The 27,624-nt window shown below is 37.9% G+C and overlaps 1 protein-coding gene across 1 annotated transcript in view; it reads right to left on the reverse strand.

The window, feature by feature from the left end:
* The window catches only part of LOC115411829 (FERM, ARHGEF and pleckstrin domain-containing protein 1-like), a 79,618-nt gene that overhangs the window by 45,654 nt on the left and 6,340 nt on the right, over positions 1-27,624 (reverse strand). The gene's annotated exons all lie outside the window — the stretch shown is intronic.

Raw genomic sequence — 27,624 nt, forward strand, 5'->3', positions numbered from 1 at the left:
TAAATAAGTAACTAAGTAAGTAAGTAAGTAAGTCAATAAATAAATAAATAAATGTACTTTCTCTCGTCATATTTTTTTTTTTCAAAACAATAAAATAATCAAGACTTCCAAACCTCCAATAGGAGCGTCTTTGTCTAAAAATAAGCTGGACAATTTTAATTTTAAGTCTAATACAGCTGCTAATTAAATATCTGGTGATCAAATCCTGCATTAGTTGACTAATTGTTTTCAGTCTAGATAGATTGGGTGGATAGATGATGAAACACAACACCCACTCCTATTGCAGCAGCAGCAGCTACTATTTATTTTCATCGCTGATTAATTCCTCAATTATTCTGTGAATTAATTAATTAATCTCAGCTCTGCCCACAGTTCTGACTCAAACTGATGACTTTATTGTGCTCCATAAAGCTTTAATGCAATCACTGACATATAACAAGACACTTCATGTGGAGGAAGATGAAAAATCCAAAGCATCGATGCAGAAAAAAACCTTGTGATTTAGCAGTGGAGACAGCATCCAGTCAGCCGGTATCATCGGATGTGGAAGCAGCTTTCTGCCACCACCACTACTACACTCCACAGTGACAACCACTGAGCCGGACACAGTAAAGAAGATGAGACTAGAGGGCTGGGGTTGGTGTTTTTTTCACATTCTATCCAGGGCTGGAGTGGTTTGATGTGCTTGTCGTTGGTTCTTCTTGCCTGCTGCATGTTCCTTTACCTATAATCTCCACCAGTAATAAATAATGACAGCTGCACGTATGCTGCTTTACTGGTGAAGCCAATCGATTGGCCTCCTCGAGATTAGCCTTAAACTACTTAGCCCTCAGCACAACAAATCCAGAGGCTCTCTGCCCTGTGATGTAGACTGAACGCTGTACCGATGATAGCTGTTGTGACTTGTCAAACACAGCAATGTTTCTCTACATAATCAGAAGAAATTGGTGCAGTGGCTTCTTTGGATAAATCCTAACAAACTTCAAAAACAAAATCATCCTCTTTAAAAGCACCCATTCGTGCACAAAATTCAGCAGCAAATTTAGCAAAATATAACATTTCAAGCAGGTCGTTTTATTTAAATATTACTGAAAAGTAGTTAAGTTAATACGATTCTTTATTACACTGTTAATACTTTGTGAGTAGTCCTGTCAGAGTATGACTAAATCACACAGTTGTTGAAGGGAAAACCTTAGACCAGACTGCACTTCCTGTGGACAAGGATTAAGGTCAAGAGCCAAGAAAGCGCTCTCAGGTTGAAACAACTGCTCATGATGTCTCTACTATTGCACTAGAGCAGTGGTTCCCAACCTTTTTTTGGCTTGTGACCCCATTCTAACATCACAAATTTCTGGCGACCCCAGACATTTGAAACAGAGACTTTTTTTTTTTTTTTTTTTTTTTTGCTGAAACTAAAATATATTGCTATACTATGTTACAAATAAACATTAACTTTAGATGACATTTAGGCTATATAATGTCTATTATTATGGACGGAGGCAGAAAAGTCAGGTGTAGATTACTGCACAAAGTGAGAATTTTATTTTCCTTGCTCAGGATATGTATAATCAGTCCAGCTTTTATTTACAAGGCTGACAATTAATACTAAAAAAATAACAAAACCAGATTGGAATTGGCTTTTGTACATAGAAAGGGGCCAATTTTGTGGAAAAACACACAAAAATGCCCTAATTTACATTGATACAAATGGCATAGACCAGTGGTTCCAAACCTTTTTTGGCTTGTGACCCCATTTTAACATCACAAATTTCTGATGACCCCAGACATTTTTTTTTTTTGCTAAAATTAATTTGTTTTTGATCATGTAATAATTTGCTATACTATGTTGCAAATAAACGTTAAATTTAGATGACATGTAGTCTATATAATGTATGTTATTATGGACGGAGGCAGAAAAGCCAGGTGTAGATTACTGCACGAAGTGACAATTTGATTTTCCTTGCACAGGATATGTACAGTATTTACAAGGCTGACAATTAATACTGAACAAACAATAACTTAAACTATGAATTATGAAAGAGCTGCAGCATCTGAAACCGACCACAATGAACATTTGAAAGATAAACAGTACCACAGTGCTTCAGTTTCAGCTTCACAGTTTGTCATGTCTTTTATGGATTGTGGTTGTCTCAACTCAGCATATATTTTTTATTAGCAGGTTTTTATTTTTATTTTTATCAATTACTAGAAATTTCAGGCAACCCCATTTGAATTCCCGGCAACCCCACGAGGGGTCCTGATCCCAAAGCTGACAAACACTGCACTACAATCATTATCATCTTATTTGCTCTGTATATACATCAACAAAACCTTCTATCATGTATGTAATTTTATCTCACAGTAACAGAAAACATCACAGTTATTGTAATCACTCTGTACACTTAATTAACTTAAATTAACCATACTATGCTTCATTACATTTTTTGTTTAATTTGGAGATTCAATACAAAAAGATCCTTGTAAAAAAAACTACCCTGGTGTGTGTCAAGTTTCATTCTCTTCCTCTTAGTGGATCATGCAAATTTCCAGCCTGTATCTGTGTCACGAGGAAGAATGCAAAGTGCCCAAGTGAAAGTGTGTGACATACAACATAAGGATGTGTGGTAAATCAGTAAACACAATACAGATATCATATATCATCAGTCAGTCTTATGGATGTTGTGGATAACACTGTTGCCCCTAAGGTTGGAATAATTTTGTTTTCAGACACATTCTTCTTTTTATTCCTATTTATATACATCAGTAATCACCTTTGACCTGGTACAATGATTACAAAATGAGTCCTAGTTACACTTTATCAATCAAGAGTCAATCACATTGTCACAATCATGTCATGAGAAGAGATAAAAAATAGTTTATTCCAACTTTATGGACAACAGAGTATTTAATGTGTTCTATTCAGTTCTATTCTATTCAGTTAGATCTTATATAAAGTGTGTATGTTGTGCTTGTTTTAATTACTGCTAGACTATATCTTATTTACTGGACATCCAGAAATTGTACTCTACTGTACTCTCCTGTACTCTACTCTACTTAATACTATTCTGCACTACACTGCTCTATTTCGTTCTATTCTATTCTTTACTACACTATTCTACTCTACACTACTCTATTCTATAGTACACTACACTGCACTACTCTATTCTACACTACTCTGTTCTATACTATTCTGTTCTATTCTATTCTATTCTATTCTATTCTATTCTATTCTATTCTATTCTGTACTTCTCTGTTGTACTCTATTCTATGTTACACTACACTATTCTATTCTACTCTATTCTAATTTATTCTATTCATACTACACTACACTACTCTATTCTATTCAACACTACTCTATTTTATTCTATTCTGTTCTATACTACACTACTCTATTCTATTCTATTCTATTCTATTCTATTCTATTCTATTCTATTCTATTCTATTCTACACTACTCTTTACTATCCTATTCTATTCTATTCTACTCTATTCTACTCTACTCTTCTGTTCTATACTATACTACTCTATTCTGTTCTACTCTACTCTATCTACACTGCTCTATTCTATTCTATTCTATTCTATTCTATTCTATTCTATTCTATTCTATTCTATCCTGTATTACACTAGACTACTCTATTCTATTTTATTCTATTCTATACCACACTACACTACTCTATTCTGTTCTACTTTACTCTACTCTACTCTACTCTATCTACACTATTCTGTTCTATTCTACTCTACTCTATCAACACTACTCTATTCTGTTCTATTCTATTCTATTCTGTTCTATTTTATTCTATTCTATACTACACTATGCTACTCTATTCTATTTTACACTACTCTATTCTATTTTATTCTATACTACACTACTCTATTGTGTTCTACTCTATTTTATTCTACACTACTCTACACTACTCCTATTCTATTCTATTCTATTCTATTCCTTACAGACAGGTTTAGATTAATTTGGTGTCGGCTGATTAAACTTTAAAATGGAAGAGCTGACACCGACACTAGGATTATGACTTGGAAAGACCTGAACCTGAACAGTCTGGTCACAATTTGAGTCATTTTGACCCCTGACAACTATTACCGAATTATACAGTGTGGATTTTAATATAACACAGTTTAAACAATCAACCCTGGGCCTGAACTACCCTGTGGCAAGAGCATTACTGCCACTTTTCCAGAGTGTGACAAATGTGGATGTTGTCCTGAGGTGAAATCTCACATTTAAGGTTGTCGGTAGCAGTCAGGCACAAACACAAGCCAGCAAACCAGAGAGCAATGTGAGAGCAGCCATAACCTTAGTGAAGGCAGCTGTTGCTTTATGTCTGCAGGCCACTGGGTCCAGCAGGAATTTAGGCCTTTGTGACTACAGAATACCAATTTTTCTCACTGGAAGATAGTGCCTGACCAGTAACCATGGTAACATAAAGAAAATTTGTGAATCTCAATCTCTAAAAAAAAAAAAAAAAAATATGGTGGAGCTAAAAGGAAGCATGAGGTTTTAATTAAACAGTGAGTAATTATTATCACATTACATATTACCACTTAAATCCCCCCTGTGTGTATGTGTGCCCTTATGACGACACAGTTTAACTTCAGCTCTGGATGTAATAATGTTGTAATTACTCCGACCATAACCATGGTTTTTGAAATCTAAAATACATAGGGTGCAAATACCACACCCTGTTTGCTCACCCCAACTTCTTAAACACACCCAAAACTATTTTTATTTGCTTTAAGTTGAGTCTGACTGACTAGTAAAGACTTCAAGTACTATTAAAACACACCCAAACACACATCTGGCACTGAAAATGGACAGTGGAGCTTCAGAGTGCTGGAGTTCAAGGGTTCTCACAGACTAAAAGGACCCTCTTTGACTAATTTAACAACGCATTCACAATAGATGAGAAGTGAACACACAGTATGGTAGTGACTCCTCTGACTACAGGGTTTAAAGCGCAAGGAGTGTTGGAAGTTTGCATATGTGGAGGGAGGCCTATGTGTGGCATTAGTGAGCCAACACCGACTGCAACTCAAGCTTTCATTCTAAGTGGTGAGGATCTCCATGGTAACCTGCTGTAGGCTGCCTGGCTGCCACGCTCTGAAACAGGATCAGTTCACAGGACTGGTTAAAAATTGTCTAACATTTGTCATTATTTGTCTAAGCTGCAAAAAAGGAGACAGGGATTAAAGATGAAACAGCACAATCGATCACAATGTTAGCTTGTATAGATGTGCGTTCGCTAAAATCAGCAGTTTAAAGGTCCAGTGATGATATTTTTATGGACTGAGCAGAGAGAGGTACTGTGTGAAAGATGGAAAAACAAATTTACTACAGTCTGCATCAATTTGCACTAGTTTATTTGAGTTAAAAATAAAAAAAATTCACTATGACTGGTAACCAAATGCGCTCAAATCCCAACTGCAATATATATCCCAATCCACAATAAATGCAAAATGACTTTAGCATCATATCGTGCAGCCCTGATCAAATCATAACTGAACTGGAGCTTAAAATCTAATAGTAATGTATTGATTTAGTTTTACTCAAGTTCTTGTAACTTTTTTTTTGACTGAGAATAAACTTTCCTCCTTGTGGAAAATATGATCAAATGTAATATAGACAGTTACTTATAACACATTTACCCCGCCCCCCGAAGGGAAAGCCAGCGGTATTGTTTTTGGTGCAGTTTGTTTCGTTGTTAATACTCTAGCAGCAAAACTATTGGTTGAATTCATACCAAATTTGGTTTATACATTGCCAGTGACCCAGAATATATCTCATTACATTTAGGGAAAAGTAGGTCAAAGTTTCAATTTTTTATGAATTTTTTAAATCTATTTTTTCCCCCATTTACTTATAATGAGCGAAATTTCACATGTCTGTAGCAGCAAAACGATCGGTTGAATTCATACCAAATTGATTTCATAGATTGCCAGCGACCCAGAATGGATCTCATTACATTTTGGGAACAGTAGGTCAAAGTTAAAATTTTTCCCATTTACTTATAACGGGTGACATATGTACAAGGGGCGGGGTTTGTTGTACCTAGCACCACTTGTTACACATTTTTTGTCAATTCTGCTTTTGCCGTTTCATAAACTGGTATATGCTACACACTTACACAAATACGTCTGTGATGACTATCCCTACCTGATGACCTTATCAGTCCTCGATTTATGACTCTTTTATAACTTTCCACTGCAGGAGCCAAAAATAACTAGTGAAAATGTCAGAATATGAAAATGCACTTTCCTTCCGCATCTCTCTTACCTCAATCCAAATCAAAAGAGCAAATATAAATACTGTTGTTTCCATGCTATTATGGAAAAGTGAAGCCAAACTGTTATGTTGAGGCATAGAATAGAGCGGTACAATTCCAGGTCACATCTGACTAAATTTGATCAGCGACTGGTAATTACAGCTGTCAATCATGTATTTAACCTCAGAACCTCTCTGAATATCCTGTGATTAGACAAAATTCTGTGTCTACAGCCTGAAAACACAGGGAAGGAAAAGATGCAGAAGTTGCATTTCCTCTCTGACCACTTGAATTAAAATATTGCGAAAGGTTATTATGGATTTTTTGCCCAGTGATGCTAAAAATGATCAAACACTGCAGCTTTAATCTGCCTACGATGTTTAATTTATCCCATAAAAACACATGCAGTGGTCTTGATGTTTTACACATATAGGTCTGGTAAATCCTGGGTTTGCAGAGCTAGTTTTCAGATTTTCATTACTTACTACCTTTCTCGGCATTCTCTCCACTTCCTAAACAAATAAAATAGTTTACAGCTTCACAATTTTGCAAATCTCACCACCCACAACCCACATATCTACAATTACTTATAATGTCATTTAAAACCTCATGGTACAAATTTCCTTGTGCACTTACGTCAACAGCTACTCAAGTGTAATTTCACTAACTGCATGCATCAGTATTGGGTTAAATGCTTCCACAGTGTCCTTTCATGTTGACGAGAGGTCAAATGTGCTGACACGAATGCAGAGACAGACAGTCAGATGTTACTATGCAATGAATTTTAATTCATCCAAAAAGACCCAAACAACCACCGGCGACACAAACCATCTACAGGTATAAACTATGTAATACCTGTTGATCCACTAATCCTATAAATACATGTAAATAATTGGTGTAAAATACAGTTTTTCACCTTTTATTGTCATCAGATATGACCCATTTGGATGTTCAGAGGCTCCGTAGTGAATGTGAAAACACTGTCATCTTCTACAACATTGATTCACCAGTAAAACCCATGGAGTTGGATCAAAGACAGTGGATGGACACACTTGTTTTTACATTCCGTTAGCAATATCTTTGCTGAAAAAGTGAATTTTTCCTCATTTTTCTCTGTTTTGATATAATTAACTTTGAATTTACTCTAAGTTTTCATGAACATCTACATCAGGGGTGTCAAACATGCGGCCCGGGGGCCAAAACCGGCCCGCCAAAGGGTCCAATCTGGCCCGCGGGATGAATTAGTCAAATACAAAAATTACACTGAAGATATTAGCAATCAAGGATGTCAAAATAAATTGAGTTCAATTCCATCTAAAGTGGGTCAGACCAGTAAAATACTATCATAATAAACTATAAATGACAAAAACCACATATTTTTCTCTTTGTTTTAGTGTAAAGAAAGTAAAATTACACAAAAATGTTAACATTTACAGACTAGCCTTTTACAAAAAATGTGAATAACCTGAACAAATATGAACAACCTGAAATGTCTTAACAGATTTAAGAGTAATTGTACCAATATTCTGTCTGTTATTAAATGTTTTGTGTATTTGTAGATCCACTGTGATCTGTAAGTTATAATGTATGTGTGGAAATGATAAACTGAAGCATAATATTGTAAAATTACACTTATTTCTTCAGTTTGTTCATGTTATTCACATCTTTTGAAAGGATAGCTTGTAGATGTAAACCTTTTCATAATGTAAATTTACTTTTTTCACTCTAAAACACAGAAAAGTTTGGAGTTGACATTATTTATATATTATTATGTTATTATTTTACTGGTTCGGCCCACTGCAGATCAAATTTAGCTGAATGTGGCCCCTGAACTAAAATGAGTTTGACACCCCTGATCTACATGATGTGTGAATTAAATATAGGAAAATACATGATTTACACCCCCAAAAAATTGCAAGATGCAGAGGGTAATATTACACATATATATAAAAAATAAAATTGGTGATAAATCAGTTAAAGGTAGAAAAAGAGAAAAATTCATTTGAGACAGGTGCCACAAAAGTAGCACTGGGTCTTTATGGGTTAAGTCAAGAAAATCACATTCAAACCACAAGACTTAAATCTCGAAAGGACTGTCACAAAAAAAAAAAAAAAAAATCATTTGCGAATCAATCTGCAATTCCTGTATTTTCAACATAACATGAGTCAAAATGTATACTTTACAGAACATAAATCCATTGTCACATCTGACTTTGAAATGAAATATTATTATTCCACACTGCAACACAAGTCGCAGTGTGTGAACTGACATTACTGACCCTCATCTTCTAAAAGTGGAAGTATTCATTACAACTTTGTCAGCCTCTTATAGATAACTATTCATCCAGCGCCTGCGATGACAGATACTCTGAAGCGTTCACTTGCTGCTGTTGAGGCACTCCAGAGACCCGAACGGCCCAAAGCAGACCAACCCCCACTGTTCGTATGAAAGCAGACGTCCCCTGGGACAAATGCTTTGATATCTATTAAGGGGCATTCCCACTCTGGCCTCCGGTCGACAGAGCTTTGATTCTTTTATTGCTGGACTTCCGTGCATCACCTATCAATAGAGACAGCCAGAGAAAAGCTCAACAGTTCCGATGCTGGTCTGAAGCTCAAAAGGCATTTAACAAAAAAAAAAAAAAGTAGTGAAGTAAATAAAAGCAGATAGACACCGGTAACTGAGATACACAAGTTTTGGCTGTGCTGTTGCCCCGGGACAGATGAAGTCTTCTGGCTTGGTATTCTCTGTGGAAACTTATGCAACACTTCCCAATTATACGGGGTGGGCAGCGTTGTCAGGTCAATGCTTATCCAGGAGGCATGTGCTCAGCTGAGACTACTGAGATTTTTGTTCTCACACATTTTTCTCTTCTAATTTCTGACTTGCCCTCTTCTCACGTACAAACACACACAGATGAGGCAGATGCCCCCCTCCTCACTTTTCTCTTCATTCATCCTCCACTTTCCCTCCCACATGTCTCTGTCTACCCAAGAGACCCCAAATTCAATTACTGCTGAGGAGCAGTGGGAGGCGGACTCAGCTGCACAGGTACAGCTGAAAGGAATTCTTAAACGCAACATGTCACCGTGGGAGCGAGTTCACTGCAGGCGTACAGCGCTGACCGAAGGCATTGCAGGGGCAGAAATGTGGTAATGTCTGGTTTAATTACAGATGAAGCATGCTACATTTTGTATCTAATGAGGACATTTCAAACAGCGGTGAAAGGTGAAATCAGTCCACCTAAGGTAAAAAAAAAAAAGCAGCACAGGATGATGACACTTCTTTTAATATCCCACTGCTGGTCAGCTCTGACATATAAATTAGACCTCTGAATCTCAATGAGAGATTCATAATTCATTGAAGAGGACTGGTGTTGCTGTGAGGCTGCTGTGTAGTGGAGGCATCCCAGCTCCCACGAGGATTTCACCCTTTATTTGAGACCGCGAGGACATCACAGGAGGGAGTGCAGGCTTGCTAGGAACAGCACCGCAGCCACACCCATCATGCCCTGTGATGTCTACCTACCCCGTTGCCACTTAGTCAGTGGGATACAGCTCTACAGTTCAAGGGCTTAATGAAAGGATTAGAATGCCGTCATCAAAAGGTAATGTTCAATGGAGTAATATATGTGCATGTGAATGAAAAGTCAGAGGATCCACCTTCACGCGTCTGTCATAAAAAACCATACAAAGCCATCACAGGGTTTGTTTGCATTTGCCTCGTCTTTTCTTTTGTCAACTGAAAACGGCCACAGTGGCAGGAGATGGAGTTAACTGCTGTCTGAACCGAACAAACATGAGGATCTTCCACAAAAAGACATCCATCTTGGTTACCATAGGAACAGGACTCATTATAAAGGCATCAGTTTTCCCAAAGCACCTGTGCACGGTATAGAAAGCACTGCAGCATAATGTTGACGGCATTACTGACAGCTTTCATAAGTACCTATCCTCTGTATCAGTTTGTCCTTCCATAAAGGAGCATGAATGAATGCAGGGGAAATGGGTTTTCTGTATACCGGTCTATCCTGCTATGAACTGAAGCATTTCATCTGTGTGTGTTTGCATCAGGCCTCCTTGAGATTATGTATCTTGAGTGTATGTTTTTCACCCAAAATATAGAGATCTCCTTCCAGACACCAGTGATTCACTCACATTTCTGCCACAGAAATCATCCATGCTCATGCAAAAATTACTTAAACTTGCAATAAGGAAAATATATATTTAGCCAACTGCATAAGGGAATCCCAAATTCGCAATGCTGGCAGCCAGCGCCTGTCATTTACATGTTCTTTGTTCTAATAAATTGCTAAACTTAAAAACACAACCATGTCTGCATTTTTTAAAAGAATATATTTATTAAATTTTCATTTTTCGAAACAACACAAAACAAAACTAGAAAAGCACTCGGAGAGCACAGACCTCCACCAAGGCAGATCAGCCCCCCCCAATCACCAGCAAAATTTAATCATTTGTTCCTTGTGCCGGTATCAACATTTCCTGAAAATTTCATCCAAATCCATCCATAACTTTTTGAGTTATCTTGCTAACAGACAGACAGACAGACAAACTCCGATGAACACATAACCTCCACCGTTCCTTGGCGGAGGTAACAAACACCTCAGCACCACAGTCAAAACAAAAATAGAGATTTACAGTCAGCATAGAAACAGATTCCCATCACATTCATATCTATATAATATGACAAAAGTCTATTTAAGAGCAGATGAAAGCTCAAGACAGATTTGAGGACACATTGTCTTCAGTATAGTCCAAGAAGGGTTTCCAAATGCCATTGAATATGTCGATCTTAGAATGTCTGCATTTTTAACAAATCAACAAAAAAAATCTACAGGTATTCAATAAATCAAATGAAAAAACTAGAAGCACTCGGAGAGCGCAGACCTCCGCCAAGGTAGATCAGTGCCCCGGATTTGGATGAAAATTTCAGGAAATGTTGATACTGGCACAAGGAACAAATGATGAAATTTTGGTGGTGATCGGGGTTGGGGGGGCCACTGATCTGCCTTGGCGGAGGTCTGCGCTGTCTTTTCTAGAAAAGCACTCGTAGAGCACAGACTTCCGCCAAGGCAGACCAGTGGCCCCCCCAACCCCAATCACCACCAAAATTTTATCATTTGTTCCTTGTGCCAGTATCAACATTTCCTGAAATTTTCATCCAAATCCATTGATAACTTTTTGAGTTATCTTGCACACAGACAGACAGACAAACAGACAAACCAACACCGACAAAAACATAACCTCCTTGGCGGAGGTAATAAGACTTAATTCATCTCCAACAAGAACTCCTTCTGCTTGTTTCTGAGATGTTGCCTCATGATGAGTTTACAATCATTTTTTTGTTCAAGCCTGTGAAAAGTCAAGGTTGAACAAACTGACATTTCATCGATTAGATTAACTGAGCAAACAGTTAATCCATCTATCAGTACAATACGGTAAAAAGGCTAAGCTGTTGATGGAGCTTCACACTATTAATCTACTGTTATCAAAATGCTGCAAACAGTCATGTAGATTATAAAATAAAGAAATGTGAATTCATGACTCTACTCATAAAAGTGTGGGGATCCTCTATTATGTTAGTATTCTTAGCCACCAGCCTGCTAGATAATTTACCCCTGTTGCTCCTCTCCTGTGGCTCTCATCGTCCACGACCCAATTACATTTCAGAATGTAAGGGAGGAAGATGGCCGTACGTGGGAAAACAACCAGATCCCCCTCGGTCACATCCCGCTGCAGGATTTCAATTTCATGCCATGAGAGAAAGGCAACCAAGAGTTCAGAGTTCATGTGAGGAAAGTACTGAGTCTCTTTTTTTGGGGGGGATTAGGAAGTCAGTGAAAGAATGATGCAAAGCACGTGAATACCATGTTCACATTAGTGACTGAACACTGAATATTTTCCAGATTCAATATGTATCATGCACAAGTGGAAAATCTGAAAAATTATTTCATCCTGCTAAACCACAGACCCGACTCGACTGCACGCGCACACAAATCTTCCATTTATGCTTTTATAGTGACACTAAGCATATGACCCCCCCCACCCCCACATTCCCTGCAACCCCAGATACAATGCCATCTTTCAGGGAAACTAGGTCAATCAAGCAGTGAAACCAAGAGGAGCTAATAATCCTGAAAAACTTATTGTCAGTCATATTTTGAGTAAAGGGATTTGAATACAAAAAAGCAAGTCTCACATGTGCCCACAACACACAGCGAGGTGGGCTGAGTCTCCTGAATATGTTAGGCATAATTGGTGTGCAGCAGCGTATCGCCATGCTAGCACACTACAGTCACATTAATGCTCTGCATGCAGACCCGCCCCCCCCCTCCACACCCACCCCACCCTACTCCCTCTCTCCACTTCCCAGCAGATATCAGTGGAAGACAGAGCTCTGCAGCACGGCAACCGGCTCAGACGCTCCTCATCCACCTCTATGTGTAGCCATGGCAACTCACAACCACGTAGGCCAGTATGTTTCCATGTGGCCTGTCAGAGATGAACCAGTATACTGTAAAGAAAGAACACAACCTAAAGATCTAAGGAGGGTGGTGTTTCTCAAAGGTTGTTGCAGGGCTCTGTTACAAAGTGCTCTTTAACAGCAGAGGCAGCGATGATCAACAAATTTCTTTCCTTAGCAGCACTGTGCATAAAGTAGCTGCAAGCGTTGTTTCTAAGGAGACACTAACAGATTAAAAGGGGCAACTGGGACATGGGTCTGCAGAAAAAACAGAGCACAAATAAGAAATGATTCTATTTTAAGGCTCCCAAAAGCAAACAAATGAAATATATTAGCAGAACAGGCAGCCCTGACAAATATCAGATGCCTAGATGCCAGTAATTCCCAGACACTTCAGTGCATCAAGGCCTCTCTTCTTATTGTGTCCCCAGTCAGGCTGCAAACACTGTCTTGGGTGACATGGGAGATAAAATCAGAGAGGTGCAATTTATCTGTACACGCTCTCCAACAATCCTTTCATTCACAACTCCCTGTAAAGACAGGCTTACTCTAATGATTACCACGGCCACCATCTCCTCCATCCTCCCCAACAGTTTGCTCCGTCCTGTTAAAATACATTTTCCACAACAGAACCTCACTGTATAAACCTAAAACTGACTGTCTGCATTAGACGAAAGCAGCAGCCACAGCTCTGTTAATCTAAATAGATCTCAATGTTACTCGTGCATGACTCATATTAGAGAATAGGGAGTGACAGTAATGGGTTTAGAAAACTCATTGACATGGTGTAAAAGGTAGGGGAGAGTTAGATGTGTAGCTCTGGGCTGCAGAGCTGCTGCTCCATTCTTGTGAATGCTGTACCGGCCAATCAAATCCCATTTGTATTCATATTCAGCCAATGACAGCTCATCAAGAAATACTGGTGCCAAATCATCTTCTCAGCCCAAATCATTCAACCGCCAGTTCTGTCAGTTCTCCCCCCTTCAGCTGTGAGGCTGGGGAAGCAGACCGTGTCCCCACCACAGCTCCGAGTTTAACAGGATTTAACACACTGCTTCGAGACTAGACTGGCCCCCTCACTCTAAGCTCTGCTTCCTTAGCAGTCGGCATGTCATTTTAGAAAATATACAACATGAAACATGAGATATTGAGAACCTCTGGTGCCCTGTAATGTGTACAAATAATATGTGGCTTGAATTTCAATTAGACCTGTCCCACCAAGCTGAAGCAATATTGGAGAAGAGAATTTCCTCACCTATATAACAGACGAGCTCGATTTGTGTTAATATCCTGGCTCTATACATAGTGTTCATTCAGATTCATTCATGCTTTTAACTGCCAAGAGATGAACACAATTCCAACATTTCAGCAAAGCGAATCCTCGTTAACCAGGGATTATTTTGCTTCTTATCACTAGAGCCTTTCACATGAATTTCCCATGTTTACTCATTTGTTTATTTAGCTTTTATTTGAAAAAGGACAAGTATGTGGCATGGAATACTGCCACAGACCAAAGCAATTACAGCCTTGGCTACTTTGCAACACTAGCACCTTAACAGGCTTTTAAAGTACCTAAAATAACACCAAAAAGACTGAATATAAATGCACACAATCAGAATAGTACGCGATACAAACTAAATTACAATACAATGCAATAAAACAAGAAAGAATGAGTTATTCATGATGCGACTCAAAAATTTTACATGATTCCAGTATCCAGTTTGTATTTGCACATGTGAAAATGAGATGCTTTTGTAACATATTCATGATCTAAGGCATGTAGCTTATGTGACCACATTTGATATGTGGGAAACATGTTATCTCACGGTTTTACATGTAATGCTCCCCATGCACACCACATGTGGCCACGAGATTCATGAGGTTTTCATGACAACCTCCAAATATAAGAAAAGGGGAAAAAAATGGACATGCACACCAATGGAATACAAATGAATGTCCTGCAGGAACAGCCATGTCCGATACTTATATATAGCGCATGATATTCCACTGTGGTGCATGAATCATATGTGGACCGGTCTATTGGCTTTAGAGCTTCTTTGTTACCAACTCAAAGCTACTAGAATCACAGTGACTGATACTTGTATGAATGAATGATTAGTAGAGGTGTCAATCTTCACCGACCTCCCTGATGAATTCATTTACAATTCATGTGTCAGAAATTTCAATGCATGACAAACCTCACTGCATTTCAATATATTATATCATCAGTTTTCTGTGTAAAAGAAAGGAAGTAGAGAGGAGATGATTCAATGGCTTCACAGTTCGATTCAGGTCTATTCGATTGTAACACCTGCATCACAATGCGGCTTTGAAAGGAAAACTTTAGAGACCTTTAATAATTACTGTCACATAAGTAAGTGATCAAACTGACAGCATTCTGCCCCGAGAGACACTTCATCAATATCAATATGAAAATTATTCAGTCCAATAGTTTCACTTAAATGCATTAAATCCACGGTGACGGCACGTAACAAACATGCAAAGTTCCGTCACATGAACAAATCCCAAGTGTCACAGTCATATTCCCCATGATATGAGTAGGGGTGTAAGAAAATATCGGTTCTGCAATATATTGTGATATTTTATTTCACAATACTATATCGATATTAAAAAGTACTGTATCGATATTTTTAGGTATTTATTCAAATGCAGATATTGTGGAGGTTCATGTTTGGGTTTTTGTTTTTCTGTTTTGTTTAGATTTTATTTATTATCATTTAACAGTCTTTTATTAAATAATGTTAGTTCCTTTGTTGGGATTGCACAAAAAATAATGTTATGATGTTAGTTAAGAACTAATAGAGTACGAACATTTGAACAGGATCTTAAACTGTAATGTCTGTAAAACATAATTTAACTTTTAACACAGGAATACTTTGTGATATAGCATTAGATCCTGTTCTGATCAAATAAAAACGTGTTTAGTATTTGCGCATATTTCTGGTGTAATTTAATTCTTCAAGGAAATAATCATTTAAAAAACGACACAAACAAAAAATTGCCTTTTTAACAGTATCATGATATATCCCAATATATCGTATCATGATCCTAGTATTGTGATTTATATCGTATCGCCAGATTCTTGCCAATACACACCCCTAGATATGAGTGATATGAGTGAAAATGTAACATCTGCCTGTGAAACGAGCGAAAAACCATCAAAAGTCACACACAGCTACAGCATAATCTTCACTAGTAGGTCTATATATCATAAGTCATGTCATAAGTCATAACTAAACCTGCTGGCAGTGGGAGACTACATGACAGTGATATGACTTACCATTTGTAAATGCCATATAAGCCGGTAAAAGAGTAGCAGCTATGAATATTTTAACACCGCTACACCCTCCAAAAAAGAGAGTAGCATGCTTTCAGTGATTTTCATCATCAAACTGTGGATATTCTATTTCCTTACAGAGAAAAAAAGCCAAAGCAGGAGCATCATTCAGGTGAGCTCAGGCCACACCACGCATACTGAGCACTTCCTGAAAATGTCTTACTTCTTTACATTACTTAAATACAAGGCTGTCGGTGCTAGACAGGATGTATCGGTGAACAAGCGGTCTCTCAGTGTACCTATCCAGACTACTAGAGGATGTGGACGAATGTGTCCCAGATCACCTCTGAAAGCGTCCTGAGCGATCCGATAGTAATGTGTCCTGACATGCCTCCTGAGTGTGTTCAGATCTTGCTACATGTGTGAAGATTTGCAGGGATGGATGTTAGCGCAAGGTCTGAACAGGGGTGTCAAATTCATTTTAGTTCAGGGGCCACAAGTGGGCTGAAACAGTAAAATAACACCATAATACCCTATACATAATCTCAACTCCAAACTGTTCGCTATGTTTTAAGAGTGAAAAAGTAAAATTACATCATGAAAATGTTTATATCTACAAACTATTCTTTACAAAATATGAGTAACATGAATATGAACAACCTGAAATTTCTCAGTAGATCCACAACGGCATAAAACATTTAGTAACAGGCATATTATTGTTAAAATTATGCTTATATTGTTGTGATAGTGATCCTTTATTATGTCAATTGCAATGGTAATGACTGAGGAGGGATTATTTTATGTACAGTTTGTTGTTTGCTCTGCTTTGCTTTGTTTTGTTCTGTTTTTTTGTTTGTTTTCTCTATGGTGCTAGCTGCGATTGATTTACCCCCCTGCTTACTTAAGATTTCTGTAAGGACCATTCAGCTCTGCGCTTATATTATATTGAAAAAACTTCAATAAAAAGATCTTGATAAAAAAAAATTGCACTTACATGTACATTTTTCATCTAATTTTAAACTAAAATAAAGAGAAAGGTTCGGAGTTGTCAGTATCTAAAGGTCATTATGATGGTATTTTACTGATATTAGTATAGTATGGATAGTATTTTACACTTGAGATTGAATTGGTCTGTATGTGGCTCCTGAACTAAAATGATTTTTACACCTTTGACTGTTAATACAGGGTGACACAAAAAAACGGGAACTTTTTAACAATCCAATAAAACCAAGAGTGATGGAAGAAAACTATTTTATTCATAGTAATTGAAACCTTAAAACGTGCCATTTAAGAAACAATGATGGAATTTTCATTTTTTTTTAATTACTTCCTGTAGATGGCGTCCTCCTGTACGAATGCATTCTTGAAATCTGCTGTTGAGATTCCTCATTGACCGCTGCAACATCTCAGCTGGGATACTGTGAATTTCATCCTGCATTCTCTGTTTTAACTCATCCAGAGTTCTTGGTCGAGTCGTGTACACTTCACTCTTGAGATAGCCCCACAAGAAAAAAATCACAAACGGACAAACCTGGCGATCTAGGGGGCCAGGGAACATTACCTAATCTTGAGATCACACGGTTACCGAACAATTCTCGTACAGCCGCCAATGGTTACTAAAATGGGGGTGTGTTTACTTGCTCAAGGTCACTCTCTCGCAGTGCTGCCACTTGCTCATGTCTGCCAATACGCACTTCAAAAATTCCCGTTTTTTTGGGTCACCCTGTATCTTAAGTGTAATTTTTGCATTTCACAGATCATATTGGACCCTTTGACGGGCTGGTTTTGGTCCACGGGACTTATGTTTGACACCCATGGTCCAAACGTAAATGTTGTACTTTATTAGTGCACACAAATAATAATTACTCCTACTCGTGTGCCTTGATAAATAAAGTGGTTAAACAATGTTTTCTCCTGGGCTTCATTAAAAACAATTATCGATATAGACTGAAATTAAAACGAATCAAGTAATCGGTATTCAGATCATGGGTGTGAAAATTGATGCACATTAAATCCCTGACTCGTGGCGCACATCTAAGCATTGATCTACAGGTGACTACAGTTCCGCAGAATCCTCCCAGTTCCTCCTCCACAACAATACTGAAGCAGATGAAGACAGAGCTGAAAGAAGCCCTTCATTATGTTTCTACTCATTAAGTCAGGACCTCATTGCCATTCATCTGACAACAAGGCACACCGGAGCTGCTCTAATTGCTTCAAATCACAATGAACGGGTGACAGTATATAAGGGGGGGGGTGATTGTAAACCCTCTGGAGTGGTGTGAGATCCTAGCATAAAGCATGCAGGTCCTTCTTATTCTGACATGGTTCCCTATAGTCTGGGTGGTCTCTGCTGCCCTGGTTTCTCTGTGCAGTTTCTGGGTGTAAACATGTTTAAAAAAAAGAAGAAGAAGAATGTCTTTCCTGTGGCTCAAAATAGGTTTAATATTACTGGTCACACACACAGGAAGCCAAGAAGCCTGGACAGTGGCAGATTCTCTGTGATTTAATCTCATACCTCACATGTTTCACGCCTCTCTATGGATGAAAAAATACTTGATATGTTGTGACGAACTATGGATCCAGCCATGGAAATAATGCACTGGGATCATGGAGAGCATGGTCAGGTTGAGATGAATTACAGTGTTTCACATGAAGACTGTAACTAAAAGCATTACAACCCACTTGTTTCACCTCAAAGAAACATTACACGGTGTACACACTGAAGAAGCCTAGCATTTCTAGTATCTTTAAACACTGTAAGTGAGAGTAATGCACTGCAGGTTACAACACCAGCTGAGTGCAAATACAGCTAGGAAGAGCATCCAATGACATGTCTGTCTTTATCTATTAATTTGTAACCTGAACTCAATAATATGGATGTTGAGAACATTAACCCTTTAAGACCTACACAGCCTCTGATGTCTACTGATCTAAAATGTTTAATAACTTTGGAACCATCAATCCTGTCAAAACATGTAAATAATTCAGGTAAAATGCAATTTCTCAGTTTTTCTGTGGCTTCAGATATGATGCATTTGGACGTTCAGAGGCTCCGTAGTGACGGGAAAACCATCATCTTCTGCAATACTGATTCACCAATAAATCCATGAAGTTTGACAAATGACAAAGGTTGTAGATGTTTGTTTTTAATAATGTATTTTATTGAAAAAGTCATTTTTTGTTCAGTTTTTCCTGTTTTCTTATAATAACCTTTCAATTTACTCTATAAACATTTACATAATCAGTAAATTAAATCGAAGTGTCTATTGCCACAGTACTGTGGGACTACTTTCTCATTTGTCTATTACCACAGAGCCAATCAGCGCCCTCGTTCTATCATGTGTAGATTGGTAACGTGTCACCCTGCTGCCACAGTACTGTGGCAATAAACATCGCACATGGTATGGGCCTATCCGGTTACAAGAAACGGCTAGGGGACCAGTTACTGGAGGCTGGTTTGTGCGCCTATTCACACTTTCAGTTTCAGCATGCAGGCAAACAACATGAAACATGGCGACCGTTTTGCCTCATATGAGGAATTTGTCGGGTTTTTGATTAATATAAATCAGGCACTGGGACAACATTCAAAGTGCATAATTCGGATCATTTGATTGGCTCTGAGGCAATAGACAAACCAATATTTCATGCCACAGTACTATGGCAGTAGTCATTGCCAAATTAAACACAGGATAATACCAGATTTTCACAGAAAAAAAATGTAAAATGCAAAAGACAACTTTATAATAAATGGTGACTCACTTAAGAAAGGTTAAATGTAGAGAGAAATCCATTTGGATGTTGCCACAAAAATAGTTCTAGGTCTTCAAGGCTTAAAACCCACATGATAAAGCTGTGATGCTTCCCACTGATAGTGACAGAAACGTTACTGTTGAAATGTGAAACACTACAGCTTGATAGTGCCTTTAACAATCTAACAATGCAATAATTAACCACTTTAACAGCGTCATTAAAATAATGTAACTTATTACATTTGATTATTTTTTAATTCATTCTGTAATTTTGAGGCACAAATCTTTTAAAAGGGGGAAAGTAAGCAGAAAAGTCCAAGCAGCTTTGATGATTTGCACATTTCAACTTTGGTCAAAAGACAGGATGTCTACATGGTGAACAGATACAATGCAAGAGACTAATATTATACTGAAAATATTAAAGTTAATTGAGTAATTTATTTGACTATTTCTTTCTCAATAATTGTAAGTGATTATAGTAGCATGTATTTTGCAATCTAATTATGAAATGCCATTACATATAACTAGTTATTCCATGATGTTGCCAATGACTGTATGTTATGTTACGAAAATGCTCTGTTCTGGTTCATTGTTGCTTTAAAATCAATGCATAAGACTAGACTTGTTTTCCTTGAATTTGTGTATTAATTCACTCTGAACTTTTCTAAATAGGGAAGCAAAACATAACTCACTGCAGTCTCATGAGGATTTGCAAAGTCAAAAGTTGTCACATCTTTCATAGAAAGCAAATAAAAACACAAACTGATGAACGGGGCTGTGATTGATGAGTTAAGGATTTTCAGTAGCCTTTAGCAGAGGCTGAACCGTTACGGAAACAGGAAAAGCAATAGCTGGAAGGAACAGTCTGCAGTCCTATTTGACTCATTATAGAAAGAGTAGAATTAATACTGCAAGAAGAGACAGAAAGAGGCAGAGACTTAGATGTGTCTGAATTTAAAACAGCGAATGCTTGTGTTCTTACTGTCCATAGCGGCAAGGAAAGTGGGACTTTCCATGTAGGGTGAAATTCGTTAGTATTCTACCAGTAAGGTTTGCTTAATGGAGCCTGACTGCTTCCTTCATTCACAAGAACACGCATGACTCTCCTCTCTTTCCCTTCTCTGCCTCCGTCATACCATCCCCCACCGCCCAGCCTTCGAAATCCACGCTACAATCACACTCTTCACAGGCAAGTTCTGCAGAGGCTCTACCCGCCATCAGCCTACATAAGCATCAAAACATCAGCAAGACGGCGTCAGCCTATATTAGCCTCAGGACCACAAGACAGACTGAAGACTACCATTTTGATTTCTTGCATTACTAAACTCAGCACAAACAAAACAGAAGCAACCCTCCTGATTTGTCTTAGAATGAATCCAATACAAATCAATAAGGAAAAGTCAAGACCATAGGGACATTTTTGACATTTTGCCTCAAGTGTGCTTTCAGAATAACGTCTGCCAGTCGATAGTTGCCTAAATTTGTGCAGCCAAAGATCATCAGTGTGTTCACAGCCAGTGTGTTAAGTAGGCCACAGGATGGTATGTGACCCACGAGATGGCTAGATGGCCCCTTTTTGTTTCTCCACCATCTGATACTCTGCCTGCTGAGGTGGAAACTTACCCCTCTGAACCTGAACCAGAGGAACAGGAACTGAAGCCTTTGGTATCACTTACTGGGTGAGGTTGGACGTTTTATGTTTTCTTAAAGAGACATAAAAAAAAAAAAAATTCTTGCCTCGAGTCACTTTGACTAAAATCATCTGAGCTGAGACATCACTTGTTGAGCTTTACTACAACAATACGAGACTAGATAATTGCTTGACTAACGTGCTTTGTGGACCGTGCGGTTATATCACTTATATTCTCTGCTGCAGGCGAAGATGAATATCAGTGGGATCTGAGCAAAGTTGATGTACGACCAAAAAGTTGAGTGTTTTTGTAGTCACTGTTTGGGTTCAGCAATTCACTCCTAGCATCTGGACAACATCAAATCCTCGTGGCACCAAAGGGGAGCATGACCCATTTTATGAACCAAATACTTCTGAGGCGTAATATATCTACTCTGGTTAATGCAAGGAAATATAAAGAATGTAATCCATGAAAGGAAACCAACATGATAACTAAGTATGTTCCCTGTTTGTTTGCAGATAACAGATGTTTTTACTCTGATTGTGAGGTGATGACTGGGAAAATGTACTCCTTGGGACACCTCTGAGCAAAACAATATCAAGCCCACTGAGATTCTTATCTCAAGTGCTGACTCGAGATAGAGGCAATAATGTGTGTTAAATTGAGCATTGAATAAAGCTTTCTGTTAGCAGGGGCCTTTTGTTACCCTTCCCTGAGCAGCATCTTCACTCTATTTCAGCTCAGCCCGTTCGCTGCAGTGAAAATACACCGTATACAGTTCCTCTAAAAGTACACTGTAAACATACCATGATGGCCATGAACAGTATCTATAACCTCTGCTATGCAACGTTTCTTCAAGCACACAGTCTTTTTTAATCTGTGCATAAAACTATGAAACTGACAGCTAGTCAAAACAAGGAGGCGCAGACTAAAAAGAAGACAAGCCAAAACTGCTGTCGAGACATATCTGACAAGTTACACTGAAAAAAAAAAATGTCAGTGCGTGTGTATTCTTTGGAAGGAATAGTATTCTTCACAAGCATAACTTGGGGGCACTAAAACACCATAAAAATGTACTTGTAGCTCTGAAGTGATAATTCCTTAGACAACCTAAGAGAGGAGAGGATCTCTACAGGATGTTACAGAACATGAATCTACATCAGCGGCTGGATGTTATGGAACAAGCCTATTGATTAATTGATTGTTTATTTCAAATATCAACATTTTAAACCAATACAACAAGAAACAAATCAATATAAAAAAGAAAAATTCAAAAAGGTGTAGGACGAAGTTCACCTTATATACTCCCGCCCCCTTACCCTATCTTTTTACTGACCATAAATTCCCATGTCAGCTCCCATAAATAACTTAATAAATCTCTTACATACCAAAATACATTCCCACTAGAGCTGCACAATATATTATTTGTGCATCGTCATCGCAATGTACGTGTGCGCAATAGTCACATCGTAGGTCCTGCAATGTAGGAAGCAAATGAACTCAATGTGTTCTCATCTAATTTCAACCTGGATACCTGACACGCATTACACACAGCAATCCACCAATCACAATCCTTCTTAATCAGTTTGCCGAAGTAGACCACGCCCCTGCACATGGAGGGAGTCGCTGGTAACAACATTGAAAAATGAGCGACGAACAAGAGAAAATCATCAAAAACGAAGACTTGCCGCCAAAAAGAAAAGCAACATCAGTTATCTGGAATTATTTCGGCTCCAAGAAGGATGATTTTGAAACATGTGTTCTGTGTCGATAGTGCCTTGTTACACAACTAATTTGTTTGACCATTTACGTCAGCACCACAAAGCTATTAAATCCTCCTGAGTATTTTTTCATATCGCAATATATATCGCAGGGTTAAAAAAATTGCAATGTCAGTTTTGTCAAATATGGTACAGCCCTAATTATTACGAATTCAATTCAGTTCAATTTTATTATTAGAGCCCTATATCACAACAAGGCCGCCTCACAGGGCTTTAGAGAATTAGTTGGATATGAAAACAAACAACAGTCAAATAAATGGCACAAAACACAAAAATGCTATAAATATCAATTATAAACGCCGTCCATTTCTTTAGTGAACTAGAAAAGCACTCGGAGAGCACAGACCGCCGCCAAGGCAGATCAGTGCCCCCCCAATCACCACCAAAATTTCATCATTTGTTCCTTGTGCCGGTATCAACATTTCCTGAAAATTTCATCAAAATCCTTCCATAACTTTTTGAGTTATCTTGCTAACAAACAAACAAACAAACAAACCACGATGAAAACATAACCTCCTTAACAGAGGTAATTACACATCAAAATGAAACTCTCGTCAAGTACAGGGTTGGGAAGCAAAATTTACAATGAACATTTAGTTGTTTTTTCTCAGCAGGCACTACGTCAATTGTTTTGAAACCAAACATATATTGATGTCATAATCATACCTAACACTATTATCCATACCTTTTCAGAAACTTTTGCCCATATGAGTAATCAGGAAAGCAAACGTCAAAGAGTGTGTGATTTGCTGAATGCACTCGTCACACCAAAGGAGATTTCAAAAATAGTTGGAGTGTCCATAAAGACTGTTTATAATGGAAAGAAGAGAATGACTATGAGCAAAACTATTACGAAAAAGTCTGGAAGATACTATTAAAGAAGAATGGGAGAAGTTGTCACCCGAATATTTGAGGAACACTTGTGCAAGTTTCAGGAAGCGTGTGAAGGCAGTTATTGAGAAAGAAGGAGGACACATACAGGGGTAGGACAAAATAATGGAAACACCTTCACCTCAAGATGATAATGCCCCAATCCATACAGCTAGAATTGTTAAAGAATGGCATGAGGAACATTCTAATGAAGTTGAGCATCTCGTATGGCCGTCACAGTCCCCAGACCTCAACATTATTGAGCATTTATGGTCAGTTTTAGAGATTCAAGTAAGACGTCGATTTCCACCACCATCGTCTCTAAAAGAGTTGGAGGGTATTCTAACTGAAGAATGGCTTAAAATTCCTTTGGAAACAATTCACAAGTTGTATGAATCAATACCTCGGAGAATTGAGGCTGTAATTGCTGCAAAAGGCGGACCTACACCATTTTAAATTATATTTTGTTGATTTTTTAAGGTGTTTCCATTATTTTGTCCAACTCCTGTAGAATAAAAACATTTTCTATTATGTAAATTTTCTTGTGGCAAATAAATTCTCATGACTTTCAATAAACTAATTGGTCATACACTGTCTTTCAATCCCTGCCTCAAAATTTTGTAAATTTTGCTTCCCCACCCTGTATATCAATCTAAGAAATGAGAAAACCAAGCGCAGGCACATGTAGCGCACATACATTCTGTCGTACTAACAATCTTGACTTAAAATAATCACATTTGGGCTTTAACAAGTACGCTGTCCCCTAAGTGCACAACATAACTGGAGTTAAATGAGGCCAATCAAACGGGTGAGGCTTAAGTATTAAGTCCAACTCACTATAACGGTAAGATTAGCAGTCATGCACATGGAGCTTCACTGCCTGTTTTAGAAACACTTTAACCCATACTGCCTTGGGACGCTGCCAGAGGGACACATCCGACCTGCACTGCGCACTAACTGTCAGTAAAACTCAGCAGCTTTACTATGGAGCCTCATTCATACACACTGGATCGGTCCTCTGCGGCTGCTGCTCCATTCGTTTCCCTCTATCACCTCCGTCTTCCATCTCAACCGTCTGTTCCAGGCAGGGAGGAATTGTGGTCGTACACCGCGGCTGGATCTTCTATTCTCAGCCAAATAACAGTCTTCTCACTTACTCCACCCTATATTTCTGACATTAAATCAAATCCTGAGGACACCTTATGAAAACACAGAGGAATGCTGATGGACATGTGAACGCTACATCTTTTTTTCATTCTTATTTAAACCTTCACAAGGCCATAAATATAGACTTCATGAAAATACCCCAATATTCCATTTAATATTATTATATAACACAGTATCTTTATAATCTTGGAAGTATTAAAGGTGTTATATGTGAAATATGCGCCCAGCAAAGTCAGAATTAGCTAACTACATTTCTACCTGCCTCTATATTCATGATAAGAGGTACACTGATTTCAACATAAAGGAATTGGGACAGTCTTTTCACAAAAATCCTCAACACTTCTGTTTCCTTATCGCTCCGACAGCATGTAACACTGGGTACTGTTATCTTAGAAATGGAGTCGGCTAACATCAGCTCCAAACACTGACACCACAACAACACAAACTTCATGTAAAAACGCACGACTCGAACAAACTGAACCCTAAATTTCTGCATAAATATTTTCTAGTGTTGTAATATGTCATTAATACTGATGTTCTGTGCTGTGGATATTACCATATAATACAGAATTTGAGCTAAACTTGAGCTTAATCTGTCTAAAATGTCTAAATTTAGACCTCTATGATGAGAAACCTAATCTTCTATATCCTGAAACCATGAATGGAATTCACATGGCAGTTCTACTTAGAGGGAAACATAAGCCACTTTTACACAGAGATCCTGGAAAAAAGGTGAGATGGTGATCCCACCTTTTTTCCACCATTGACCGATTTCCACAGCCAAGCCAAAGGGGGTAACAGAGGTGAGACCGGCTGGACTAGTACACAGCGGACCTGGGTTCCGGAATCACAGGATAGGTGATGCAGCGCAGCATATAGTGTGACGTATAACTTGCGCATCGGAAATAACCAGAGCATAGCGGTGTTGCTAATCTCTCTAGAGCAGGGGTGTCAAACTCATTTTAGTTCAGAGGCCATATTTAGCTAAAATTGATCTGAAGTGGGCCGAACCGGAAAAATAATAATGTAATAACCTATAAATAATGACAACTCCAAATTTTTGTCTTTGTTTTAGTGTAAAAAAAAAACAAAACATTAGATTATGAAAATACTTGCTTTTATAAACTATCCCAAAAAAAAAATTAAAAATTAAAAAAAAAAAAAACGGAAAAAACGGAAATTTAAATTAAAAAATGTAAGAAAATTAGTGTTAGTGCAATTTTAACAATATTCTGCCTCATCTTATCATTTCTACATGTGCATTATGGATCAGATCTACAAAGAAACTAAACACTGAGGAACAGGCGGAAAAATAGCTTAAATTGTGCTGAATTTTCTTTAGACATTTCAGGTTGTTCATTTTTGTTCAGGTTATTCACATTTTAGTGTTACAGGATAGTTTGTAAATGTAAATATTTTCATAATTTAATGTTATTTTTTGCAGATCTTTTTTTTTAATTGAAGATTTTTTTTTTTTTTGGCTTAATTGAATTTTTTTTTACTTAATTGAAGATTTTTTTTTGGCTTAATTCAAGATTTTTTTTGCTAACTTTGAGATTTTTTTTTTTTGCTTAACAGAAGATATTTTTTTACTTAACTGAAGATTTTTTTTTTTTTTTTTTTTTTTTTTTGCTTAATTCAAGATTTTTTCCTTAATTCAAGCAAATTTTTTTTTTGCTTAATTCAATTCAATACTGTGGAATTTTTGCACTTGGCAAAAACATCCCAGGGGCTGAAGTGGACCCTTTGGTGGGCCGCATTTGGCCCCCGGGCCGCATGTTTGACACCTGTGCTCTAGTGTCTTTCCCGTCTTTCACCGTTCCACAAATGTTAGCATGGATAGAGTCCTCCGCCCGAAGTGACAACAGCTGGCGGATCTGGGTGTCTCCCCACTTTGACATCTTTCTGGTCGTGCTGATATGTTTGTTTACTGTACTCGGCTCATGCTCATTTTTAAATCCCTCCGGCGCAGGAGTCGCACACGCAATACATCATCAAAATGTCACACCTTAGTTGCGGAACGAGAGGTGTTCCTTTTCCATAGCGTTCCATAATCATAATTCCACCTTCATCACAGCTCTGTTACTACTTCCAGAGGCGTTACAAAGGTGGGACCAAATGATGCCACCATTTCGTTTACACAGACGTAGGGATGTAATGATTACCGGTATAACGATAAACCGCAGTAAAATTGCCAACGGTTAGTATTACCGTTTAAATTCTAATTATCATGATAACCGTGTTTGATTACCGCACTTTTAGGGGAAAAAACCCTATGTAAAGATCTGCTTTTATGTCAAATATTTGAGTATAGTTTTAATTTATTACAATCTTAATTTTATATACCTAATATTTGGAACCAATATTCGCT

Source organism: Sphaeramia orbicularis, chromosome 21, assembly GCF_902148855.1.
Source record: "Sphaeramia orbicularis chromosome 21, fSphaOr1.1, whole genome shotgun sequence".
In the NCBI taxonomy this organism is placed as follows: domain Eukaryota; kingdom Metazoa; phylum Chordata; class Actinopteri; order Kurtiformes; family Apogonidae; genus Sphaeramia; species Sphaeramia orbicularis.